The sequence below is a fragment of the Spodoptera frugiperda genome, chromosome 5 (assembly GCF_023101765.2).
Source record: "Spodoptera frugiperda isolate SF20-4 chromosome 5, AGI-APGP_CSIRO_Sfru_2.0, whole genome shotgun sequence".
Classification (NCBI taxonomy): domain Eukaryota; kingdom Metazoa; phylum Arthropoda; class Insecta; order Lepidoptera; family Noctuidae; genus Spodoptera; species Spodoptera frugiperda.
Window position 1 is genome coordinate 9,750,955 of NC_064216.1, and position 13,243 is coordinate 9,764,197.

At 34.4% G+C, this 13,243-nt stretch overlaps 1 protein-coding gene across 1 annotated transcript in view; it reads left to right on the forward strand.

Moving 5' to 3' along the window:
• Window positions 1-12,557: 12,557 nt before the first annotated feature.
• The window catches only part of LOC118271772 (neuropeptide CCHamide-1 receptor), a 202,901-nt gene continuing 202,215 nt past the window's right edge, over window positions 12,558-13,243 (forward strand). The window contains exon 1 of the mRNA XM_050693646.1: window positions 12,558-12,971. The gene's annotated coding sequence lies outside the window, so the exon portion shown is untranslated. The remainder of the gene's footprint in view (window positions 12,972-13,243) is intronic.

The window sequence follows — 13,243 nt, forward strand, 5'->3', positions numbered from 1 at the left end:
TTTCGGCCACACAGATGGGGCTCAGCAGGGTTGATACCTGATCTGGAGTTGCGGATTACCTAGCCTCGCCAAGGCTCCATCGCGAAGGGCAGGAATAGGAATGGGTGATTTCTAGTCGGTAAGAGTCTGACACTCCCTCTCGCCTCGCCCCAAGGTGATAAAAGTCATTGGATGATTGTCCCCCCAAAAAAAAGACCTCACAATTTAATGCTTAAAGACCATTAAACCAAAATAGCACTTATTTACAGAGAACACTGGCGTTGATAACATCATTAACATTTCTAATGTATTATGAGAAAATCTGTCCGAAAAACAGGGCTTTAAGGGAGTTCTTGCAAAGTTTTCCGCCTCTTATAAAGTAGTCAGCAAAGCCTATAATAGAATATCTCTCGCGAGACAAACTTTTATAAGTCAAAACTTATTAAGAAGTTTACGAATAAAAATATTATAATATTGGCTAAGATGGAAATGTGGTTTATCAAAACAAACAGACACGTGTCAAGATTCTTTAGAAAAGTATTTGGTAGTAATTTGATCGTGGATGGGGAAATGGGCATCAGTATACTTTTAATTTTTGGATACAACGTTAAGTCTTTTATCCCTGAAGAGGTAGGCAGAGGTGCACATCACGGCAGGGAATGCCACTGTATTTACACCCACTTTTCACTATTTGTGTTATACGTCACATGTAATAGGGGTTGAACCTATTGATTTTCGGATCAATTTTTGGATGATGATGAATGTCATTGGTAAACTCTCTCGTTGCTTGAGTCGTGTAGCAAGGACTACTTTTTCATGTTTCATTCACAAAATGTCACAGTAACATAAAGTCTAAAATGATCCCATGTAATAAAAATAAACGTTAAACGTCTTAATACCGTATACACGTGCAATTTAAACCACACATTTTTATTATTTTCATCATTATCATTCATATCATCAACAGTCGCACTGTTCGTAATGTTCCTAGACAACCTACAATATAACATAGCTCTTCTGTGGTCAATGTACATGCAGCTTGCAGTAGCAGCTGTTCACACAGAATTTAATACTGCTTTTCATTATTTATTTTGTTTACAAATACATTTTCTTTATTTTTCGGTTATAATTGAAATATTTAATTGTATTATGTTTCAGTGTACGAGTGCTAATTATAGTGCTTGTAGTGTAATTGAACTTATATAAGTCATTTTCATAATCATCCACGATTAAATTCTGATACATTTTGACACAGACATCTATCACCATTCACGATCACCAAACAACAATTTATAATTAGAAATCCTCACAAACAAGCATCCTATCAACACTCCGACTATCCGACTGAATCGACAAAATAAAACAAAGCAGCCTATAAAACTTTATTATTGTTTAACAGCTGTCGTACTGTCGCAGATCAGTCGACGACTTTACGGTACTTTAATAGTCGTACCGTGAATAGGATTTAGTACATGTGTAGTAAAATTGATGAGCTCTAGTTACGGGAACTACGTTTGTGACTATTACTACTGAATCTTGTCTTTAGGAGTTTGTCGTGAAATAAGTAGTTAGATTGATGGATAGTGGACAGTCAAGATAATGTCTTTGTTGTGATTTTGATAAGATTTGTTTTCATCAACAATAAACATCTTTTTTATTTATTTTGTTGTGGCCGAGACAGAGATCTAACAGCTGACAGCTGACACATTTACTTCATGTAAATATAATAATTATATATGTTTAATAATTTATAACATTTTCTTATACCGATCACATCTAATGGGATCAGTACAAGACCAGGGATCAGTGTAATATCTCTATACATAAAAATCAATTGCTGTTCATTAGTCTCGCTAACTCGAGATCTGTTGGACCAATTTCGGTAATTTTGGTCTTGAATTATTAGCAAAAGTCCAGGGAAGGTTTAAAAGGTGAGAACAAAATGTTTGTAGCGTTACAAAATTTGCTGAATCAGTTAGTTGGATATATGGATATATAATTTCGTGATCAGTGTCCATTTTGAGAATTTATTAGAAACGTTCAAATCAAGCATGTGATCCACAAGGTGACCAAAAGACAGAAAACAAATAGCTAAAGTCCCCGTCAAACATCTACTGTTTATTTGGCCAACCACTTAGTAACAGACATGTCCTTGATATCTTAATAAAGAGGTTTCTTATTTATTACTTCGCTTTCCTGCACTTTAAGGTCTGTTTCCTCTCGTGATGAGAAATAAAATAAAGATTTTGCGTGTGTGAGGTATAAAAACAAACCAAGAAGATAGGTGGGATAATAAACATCTCTATCTATATATTAATACGTGAAGCAAAAACTTTGTAACAGTTTTTACGAAAATTGCGCGGACGTAGGAGCATAAAATTTGGTACACTTATAGTTTATGTGTAGGAGAAGTGCATAGCGCTAATATTTTTCAAAAATAATGCTTATAAAGTACATTAAATCAATAAATAAAACATTACACACACATGCATAGTATCTGATCGTATTTGACAAAACGTCAAAATCGATAGACATTGCGATGATATTCTCACGTCTCATATGAAAAGAGTTTTATAAAAGAGTTTGATTTAAATAAAAATTATCCTTCAACGTACGTTAAGTGGTATTGTAAATTAAATCATATATGGTCGAATTTCGGCCACTAGGCGACCACTAGTATTATATAGAAATGCATACGGCTGTAACATATTTTGATATAAAGTATACTGTTTTATGCATTGACTAGCGATCCGCTCCAGCTTCGCATGGGTGCAATGGTGATAGGTAAATTATGCATGTACCCATTATTCATATAAAAAGCTTTCCTCTTGAATCACTCTATCTATTAAAAACCGCATCAAAATCCTTTGCGTAATTTTAAAGATTTAAGCATACAAAGGGACATAGGGACCGGAGAAAGCGACTTGGTTTTATACTATGTAGTAATAAACATTTATTAGCTTTAAAATTTTGATTTTTCTTAAGTAGGTTTCAATGTTGCAGGAATATCAGTTTTAACATGTATTTTGTTGCTCCCTCCCTAACGTCAACAACGCTTATAATTGTTATTGTCGTAAATTACGATAAAAATCTAATTGGGATACCTATCCCAATCATCATCACATTAACACAGGTCTATTGGAAGTAATTCCAAAAGGAATATACATATAGTACCGTTGTACATCAATTTTATATATTATTATCAGCTGTCCTTTGTATTATATGCATGTACATAAAATAATAAATAAATTAAACTTAATATCATGTCTATAACATCATATCTTTTAATCCTACAATATTATCGACTGAAGAATCTATACAATTACACATGTTATATCAAAACACCATTTTTCTCCATTTATGTCGAGAGAGAAAACAGAAACAAGAAAAATAAAACTTGTATAGATTTTTATTACTGGTTTGATCTATAGCCGAGCGTGGAGAAATGGATACTCGATTCAATGGACGAGAAAACTGTTTTCAAATCAATATACATCAATATACACAGTATACGTTTGATTGTTTGTCCGTTGACTTTTATTGATCCTTCCAGCTTTTAGTTTATTAAAAAATCTTTTGAAATTGATAGAGGCAGAAGTTTTCTGTTTAATTAATGTGATCTTTATTTTGGTTATGTCTTTGACTTGTTCTCATTGACTGACACGTCGATTGAGTGACTGTTAGTGCGACTGGATTGGATAGTTTTTTTAAAGTTTCTCAATAAAATCACACAGACTAGAATTATGCCCGACAAGCTTCCGCCCGCTACTCCGGATGTCAGTCTTCGCGTGGATGTTTTATTTCTCCATTTTGAGTTACCCTGACAATGACATCTTATATGCTGGTAAACGATTGGATCCATATACAACTAGGCCCATAATACAATAAGAAGTCGCCTCTATGGACACCCAAAACTACTGCGGTTACAAGCTCGCGTTCTGTAGTTGGAATTTAAGGGTTGTTTTTCGGACGTATTTTTCCAGGATAAGAAGTATCCTATTTTATGCCCAGGATAATAAGGTTTAACTATACCAAGTTTCATCGAAGTCGAACCGTTCGTTTTCACTTGATGCCCTAGTACATCCACATCCATATCCTAGAACATCCCCATAGTACATTTAATAGACCCCATAACGTGACTGGTGAAAGATAGCTGTTACGGTGTCACAGTTAATATGTCGCTGGGCGCTTACTCTTGCCCCTAAAAGATTTAAAGGTGTAATGTAACTTTTATGTGTTATTTCAAATATTTAAAAAATAATCGCTTGCAAAACATTTAAACTTACTACATAACATTTGGGAATAACTTCCTTTCATGTATGAGTATGACATACTATTACTCAAAAATTGGTACCGTATGTCAACTAATATTGACGTACGTTTTGCTGACAGGATTTCGTTTCACGTGGTAGACGTTTTACTGAAATTCAGCAATTTTATAATGTCAAAGCAAGGTTACAATATTTCCAAGAAACTAAAACTAAGTTGAGATATTGTAATTATACCTAGCCATTCTGAAAAGTAAAATTATTAAATGAACAATTCCAAATTTTTTTTTTGAAAATACCAGATAACCTATAAAAAAATACATACATTATACTTTTATTCTTAAGAGGATGGTAGTGAAGGTATAATATATTGTAAAATCTTATTGATTTTTTAAATACCTTTTGTTAAGCCAAGCTTCATAATATTACTAGAAAATTATACATTTAAAAAAATACGAGCCAGTTTCAGTAACAACGAAAATTCATGATATCTCCTTTTTCAGATAGCAACCAATATTCCCATAAAATAAAGGAATATTCAAAGCCTCGTCTATCCGAGTAAACCCTCTAGGTAAACCTAGTCGATACAAAATCAGAGGCACTGAATGTGTGACGATACGTGTTATGAATACCAAATCCTTGTAAGGTAGCGGTTTTGACATCCCTTTTCTTTATAAGCCGATAAACGACCTCACGGATTACCTGATGGCTAGCAATCGCTGCCGCCTATGGACACCCGAAACACTAGAGGCGTTACAAGTGCATTACAGGTTTTTTGGGGGTTAGGAATTAAGGTGGTGTTGGGGAACTAAACGACTTTTTACTTCAGATTAGAGTTTTATGATAGGTATGTATTTTATTGAGGTGTAAAAGTACTGTATTCTGGCTTACTTTCAAAATACATTTTGGACAAGGATCAAGGTTGATGGTAAGTACTAAATGATCAGCATCTACGGATGTCGTCAATACGAGTCAAGTTACTATTGCGTTGCCAGCTGCAGTCTTTTCAAAAAGAGCACGCTGTATTTTTTGAATATTTGAAAGTCATATGTTAGTAAACTTGTTTCATTGTATTTTTTCTTCAACTTTATTATAAGTATAGTTAATAAAAACTTTACATATTTTTGACATTCTTTAGCTGGTCTAGGTGGCATTCACAGTAGTCATAAGTAGAAAACCTCAAAGTTCTTTTTTATACTACGACAGTGACAAGAAAGCTCATGGCTCACCTGATGGTAAGTGGTTACCGTGGCCTATAAACGCTTGCAACACTTGGAGCATTACATGTGCTAGGTTAGTCTTAACCAAGGCATTTCTGAGAATACGAAAACTATGATGACTGTAGTTTGGACTTGTCACATTTTGTGTCCCATGACGAGAACTTGACAAACTTGGTGAACTATTAAAACTATCTCAATTATAACATCACGTGAAATGCCACGGGTTTACTCACAATGCGTGCCTTGTAATTACCATTGCAAGAATATAGTCCCTTAGATATTTAGTTAAATTGTTAGTTTGATCTATTAATTTGAAGTCTTAATTATAATATTATGCAAGCAATATGGCAAAGTTACATTATCTTGTTTGAAACCTGCATCAATTTTGTGGTGACCCTCAAAATACACTATTACATTTGTAATAGAGTGACTGAAATTTACATTTATTTTCATAAATACGTATGAAGACTAAAATCCGTACGCTTTTTCCGCTTATCGCTCCGCTAACAAAACCGCCTCGTTCTTCAAACTATCCGCTCCCTTACCACCGTTACGCTGGATTTATTATATCTCCTACATTATTTTATATTTCCTGATCCTCTTAACTTGGTCTGTATAAAGTAGTAAGAATTTTGTACAACGTTTGCAGCGTTAGCGGAAAATGTATTTTACCGTTGATTTCCTTGAAAGACGAATGAGTGAAGTCAAGCATTTCTTGAATATTTTTCCTTATCATGGACAAATAGCTTTGATAATATAATGGAAAGTGGCAATGCTGCGAGACTGCTAGTACTTTCTTTGTTGACATCGATGCGGACGAATTTTTGCTCGGTAAATAGTAATTTTTAGTTTCTTTTTATTTTATTTTCTTTGTGAGGTTTATAAATTTCTGCGGACTATCTAGCAGGTTACCGGGGTTCTGGCTCGAAAAGCAGGAGTAGGAACGGGGTGGTTTTTGGTCAGTCAGGCGTCAAGGCGGGAGAAGTCACTGGATTTGTGAGACTTTGGTATCACTCCGATCAAGCCAGCCCATTCGTGCCGAAGCATGGCTCAATCAAAAGCAAAATATCCACATTTTATCCTACTAGTGAATTTGTGATTATGCAATTATATCTACAATATGAACCGTTTAATTACAACTACTACTTAATTATTCCACCCCTACTATTGCAGAACATGGATGCAACATAGCCTTTACATCTGTTGGTCGTAATTCAGACTAGTTTGTACCAATGTGGGCGCAACCAAGCGGAATATTGAACTCGAAAGGCAACACAAGCTACAGAAATTATCGGGCTTTATCACTCCTAAATTTGCAACCACACACACGGAATATTAGTCCTTATTCCTCTCATTATAATGCTCATTGTTTTATTCGCTGTTGTTTCTAAGAATATTTTATTATTGTTTTCTTTGTGCTGAATAATATAGAGGAGTTTTGTTAATGAAACGGTTTTTGTCAGCTGCAGGTTGGGAAGATTCGAAGGGGGAATTTAGACGGTTTTTTTTTATTATGTCGTAGTTGTTTATGTTGTTTGGTTGAAATGTTAACAGAATAATATATTCGTGCTTGATTTTAAATTCTCAGTAACTGTTTAAGGTTCCTGGAATTTCAATGGGTGTCTGTATAGGTAATTAAAAGCTTTACAGGGTGTCTCTGAAGTCGACGTCCAAATGCTACCAGTTGATTGGCAAGGTTCCAATTGAATTAGCAGAAGCATAATATAAAATCCATCTAAAAGTAACAATATATTAATTATTATGTTACGTCTTTACTTAGATAACTGTTTCAACATTAGTTCTTCTGCGACCGTTACAAGCCACTTTTACAATTTAGTTTAGAGGTTCATATTCATGAGCAGCATTCCGCGACACACGACGCGGCGATTATCGCGGAATGCTGCTGGCACGACTTGAAACTAGTCGATTTCCTCGTCAAGCAGTTGCGTAAGTAAGCCGATAGCATAATAATTAACTTAATCTTATTAAAAGATATAACAATATCTATGAACCAATCGATACGGATACACGTGTAGAAATTTTAATAACTCCTGTTCCTATTAAAATCACTGTTTATACAATAATTGTATTAAAATTAACGAGAAATTTGAGAAACAAATATTCATTCAGTTGTACCGAACGAAAGTTGATCATCTACACAATTATTATTTTACGTTGTCGAAACATTTCATGCGGGGAGAAATTATGAGAAGGCCTATAACAACTTAATAATATGCCTTGATAATAATTTCTCATGAGAATTTACTTTTTATTTTCGTCCATTGATAACACGTGTAAGGATTATTATAGGGCAAATGCCTAATTTTTATTGTCCGTCTAGTAGATTACTGTATAACATTATACCTACACGAATTTTGTTTATTTTCTCGCAGAAACAAATACTTTCGACGATATATTGATTTGAAATATTGCGTCATGTCACTTCTAGGTACGTTTTATACTTAGAAATGACGTTTTAGCTCCCATTCTTAAAGTTTGATTCGTTTTATCCATGTATTGTTTTGTCATGCGACAAATTAAAAATACGTATCTAATATTTTTTCATTACTTATCATCACTATTATATTGCAATTCTAATTTCAACTTGAGATTCTCAAGTCTTGTTCAAAAATTGATTTTACAAATGCATTTTTTTATCAATTCAAAGATTATAGTAATCTATCGAACAAAGGAACGATTTTTGAAAACTTTATTTTCTTTTATATGTGCGATGCTTTGAACTGACTAACTCATAGACAGTTGGATCAACAAACAGCCTAAGGCGTTGCAGAAATATAGGATTCTTAATAAATTCTTTGAAGTATGTAAAATTCCGATAAGATGGGATTCAAAAAATTGTACACTTGAAAAGTTGAAAATATAATTTAGTGACGTCCTTAGTCTTGTGTTTGTGAGGTCGAAGACTTTTGATGAAGACGATAACCTATTGGTGCTTATTCTGGAGTGATGACTTGAAACAGCGCTTGCGTTGTGAGAGTTGCTAACTGACTGATCCAACTGCAGGCCCAATATCATAATCCCAATCTTTCCAATCCCCGATTCCCCAGTTTTATAATTCCTCACTCCCAAAAGCCTTTCAACCGCGATGAACATGTACACCCACTTTACAAAATTCCATGGGCAGTTGTAATTCTTACCATGTAGGTTAGGTCCGTGCTCGCCTATTGCCATAAAAAGGGCAGTAACAATTTCCAGACTCCGAGCTTATCTACTTGAGAAATTTTCTAATAAATAACCGAAAAAATCGAAAGCTATACTTCGTCCGCCCCGGGAATCGAAACCGAGACCTCTTGCCTGGCAGTAGCACTTGCCACGGCCAACGACATTAGTCGTACTTTATGTATGTATATTTTCTTTATAAACTTTATCCAAGACATTACTAAGTACATATATAGTCCTATATAGAAGTTAGATAATATGACGAACACGTGTAACGAGGATGTTATTGTAATTCACATAATATAGAGCCGTCCATATTATTATTCTGAACCCATTTATCAAACTTGGGCTTGAACCCTTTGTTTTAAACAACTGTTTTTACATAACATTATGTAGAACTCTACTCTTCCGTAATGATCACGTCAAGTACCTAATTAAAGGTTATTTGAAAAATTAAAACTAATAAACGCACTTACTCTCTTACTTACTCAAAGAGCCATCAGACCACCACAGTTGGGGCCCAGTAGGGCCGATGCCTAATGCGGGGCTGCGGACTACCTAGCGGGTTTAAGGCTCCAGCTCAGCAGACAGGAGTCGGAACCGAGTGTTTTTAGTCAGTTAGAGTCTGACACTCCCTCTCACCACGCCCTGGCCATTGGATGATTTTCCCCCTCAAAAGAAAAGCCAAGCCTTGACTCAATTCTTAAACTCGGAAAACAGCTGATAAATTCCTTTATACTATCTCTTTGAATGAAATCAACTGTATAGTTTGGACAGAAGATGTTATAGTGCTCAATTTTATTGTGTAGTGCTCAAGTACAAGAGTACTCTCTCTTCCCTCTTATGATTTAATGGGACGGCATTCTGACATTCTGACTTGACCGCAAAGAGGGTTAATTCAAAATTTGGTCTTGTATTCGGTAGGTTTACGTGTTTATATGTTTAGGATGTGAAGTAAAAAACTTAACACTAAGGGCTATATATCATCGGGATCTGATTGGTTAGTTCATTAGAGTCAGCCTTCATTATAGTTAGGACCTCACGACACAGGAAATCCTAGTGTTGGGCCATATAAAAATTGCTGAATTTTTATTTAATAACGTTGACGTATGTTTTTTATTTTGTGAGGCTGTGTGAAAATGTGAAAGTAAAATAAAATCGTACTAAGCCCTCTGGTCTCCATCTAATATGAAGTTTAGTCCCTTAGCCGATGCCCACAAAACGCCCAGAAAGAGTGTAAGTAGTAACAAATAACGTAACCACTATCATCCCACGACATCCTACGACATAGTCCCCATCTGCTTACGTAAAATAACTAAAATAGAAACACATCAATTAAAACATGACACAATGATACTACAAATAGGAACCAAACAATGTATTTAGTCAGAAATAGATCAAAGTCAAGCCTTCCAAGCGAAGTCTGTTTGACTCGATATTTTGTTTGATTCTAGGAATTGCAAATGGTGTACTATTACGTCACTAACGACAGCATATCAACCTAATCCTTTTCGACATATTTCTTTGTTCGATTTTCTACTTTACTGTTTTGATATAGAGTCGAAAATCCAGTGACCAAATTGACAGATTGGAGAAGGTATAACTACAGCTGTCCAGATAAGAAGAGCTAAGTATTTCTTCCAGGAAGGGTCGGGAAAGGTAACCTTAATTATGCCATGAAGCTTTTAATCAGTTATCTGTTAGTCAGCTTATGCTGAAACTTGTAATAATTAGGAATTGTGAAAAGTAGAAAAGTAAATAATACTGCTTCGTTGGTCGAGTTCGGGTTCTCTTCTGATAAATCATTTGTTCTTTAAAACCCAATTTTCTTCACGTCATCACACAAAGAGTCAGGGTACTTTTCCACCAGAGATGTGTTAAGTAGCTATACTACGTTTCCTCTTATACTAAGCTATGTAGCTGTGCGAGGAAGATTTGCAGCTCGAGTATGCGATGTATCGGTAGTAGGGAAGCCATCTATACCACACATCCATAGCACGCATCTTTCCACATAAAAAAACATAGCTTAGCTGAGTCCGTTTCCACCAGTGCTAAGTTATGTGTACCAATGATTAAGATTGATGGAAGCCAAACGCATTCACAGCAATGTAGCATATCACATTTCTAGTGGAAAAACATCTTAAAACTCAATTTTCTTCCACATCATCACACAAAGAGTTATTGATTGAGAATTTAACAGCGATGCACAACACTCAAAAAATTAAAATCAAAACAAGACATTCCAAATTTTACTACGTCTCGTTTTTGCAATTACAAAATGAACCTTATAATTCAGAAGATAGAGTACAACATCTACATACAGTTACATCTGTTCATTTAAGTACGTCGGCGGCTGACGATGTTTTCCTGCACCCCACTGTGTCAAGGTCACGAGTTGAAGTCTAAAAATGGCCGCCAAACGAATCAGATCTATGCACGGGATCTCAATAAGATCAAGATCTCTTTTACAAGGAAAAAACACGACGAATGGTAATTGTGTTAAGTTTTTCAGCTGAATAATAATAATAGGAATTCCATTTTTGGTTTTGGTTTTTTATGAAGTTTTTTTAATTATTTATTTTTATTTTTATCAGTTTTTAATTCATACTAGTTTGCTATTGACAATATTATTAGATACTAGTTTTTGCTAAGGGCTTCACCCGCGTTCACTCATACTCTATCTGTATATTAAATTTCATCAAAATCCGTTTGTAGTGTCAGCGTGATTGACGGACATACTTTCACTTTTATAATATTAGTGTGATAATTGCCCTTTTGTCATTATATAAGAAGAAGCCATACGATCCGTAATCATCTCACTTCTACGATAGAGTATACAGATCGACTGGCCGATCAATAGACCATTTAAGTACCATATATTTTGATCTACCAAACGCAAAGAAAGTTAGTTAACCTTGAATAGTCCTCACTATTTTTAAAGTAGAACAATTTATTTTAGTCTGACTCAGTAAAACTATTACTCAAAAAACACAAAAATACGAAACCAATTAGACAGTCATAAAACTTTTTGTTTACTTTATATAACAGAAAGAATGTTCTTGAAGCAAAAATAAAAGTTACTTTTATTGTTTCTTAAGAAAAAATATATCTCAACGCCCTCGTATCGTCACGCCTTTTTTCGCCGAAGGGGTAGGCAGAGATGCACATTACGGCACGTAATACCACTGTACAATGTACACCGACTTTTGCGTTATAAGTCCCATGTCATATACTGTCACAATGTATAGCCATATACTGGTCACAATAAATTCCAAACTCCGTGCTACTACCGAAAAAATTCCGAAAAAAAACCGAAAAACTGAAAAAAGCCCAGTGTAACTTTTTCCGACCGGGAAATTGAAATTGACCGTTGCCGTGTGCTGAGTGCCGAGTGTGTTGCAGTTGCACTTCTGACCACTCGATCAACGAGGCAGTCAATGCTTATTTCTAGAAATATAAAGATAACTTTAACTACGTTTAATCAGTAGTACTTTGAACTTTATTTCAATTGATGTGTAAGTCCATTTTGAACATAGAATACTAAAGTTTTTAGAGTTTAAAACCGAATAAATTTTACCCACCCCTTAGTTTAAAGTTGAGACATTAACCTTGGCAATCGCCCTTAAAAACAGTCCACAAACGTGACAACGTGATAATCTTCCCAAAGAAAAAATAGCTCGCGAAAGCCACAAAACAATTAGCATTTTTGTTACCATAAAATTCCGACAATACATTCTGTATTCGTCAGAATTACTCGTATTGTAGTGCTTCTTCTTTTGTTTCAGAAGTCCATTGACAAAGCATTGAAAATTAAAGCCACTGGTATGATATTTTCGTGTATACAGATAGTATTTTCAAAGCGCAACGTAAGTAGCTGTGAAGCTTCGCTCGTACTATGGAATCAACGAACACAGTCGATTTCAAGCGACCGTGGGTGTCGGACCGACCGCGCGTCGCACGTCCTAACAAAGTTCTCGCGAACATAACATCATACGAAAATTTCAAATGTATTCTCTTTTCAAATAACTGTCATTGAGTGTGTATTTTTTTTAATTGACGTTTCAGTGTTAATCGGTGACTAAAAACTTTTTTCAATTAAGACTGGTTTGTTTTTCTTTTAGTGTTTAAAAAGTTTTTCTTTTTTTTTGTGTGTTCTAAATTTTAACGTTTTCTGACTTTGCCGCGTAATTATGAGTGTCAGTTACAAATAATTGTTTTAAAAAAGTTAATTTTAAATTAATTGAGTGTTTTTAAATAATAATTATGAAAATGGTGACTGTGTGAGTGTGAGTGTTAAAAAACTTTTACATCAAGAAATTTTAAAGTAAGTAATTGATTAAGTTTGTGTTTTCTTCAGAATGTCAAGGTAATTAAAGTCTCTTTTAAGATGAAATAACAAGAATTTCAAACGTGAACTCGAACTCTTTAGAAGATTAAAGTTACTTATTTTATTTGTAAATATTTTAATTTTGATATTTAGCTATTTAGAGATTTTTTGTAATTTACGGTTTAATTTTAAATAAAATCTACTACGTATTAAAAATATATAAAACCGCATTAACGCTCTAGTTCTAACGGTTGTTAATTAAAATAAAT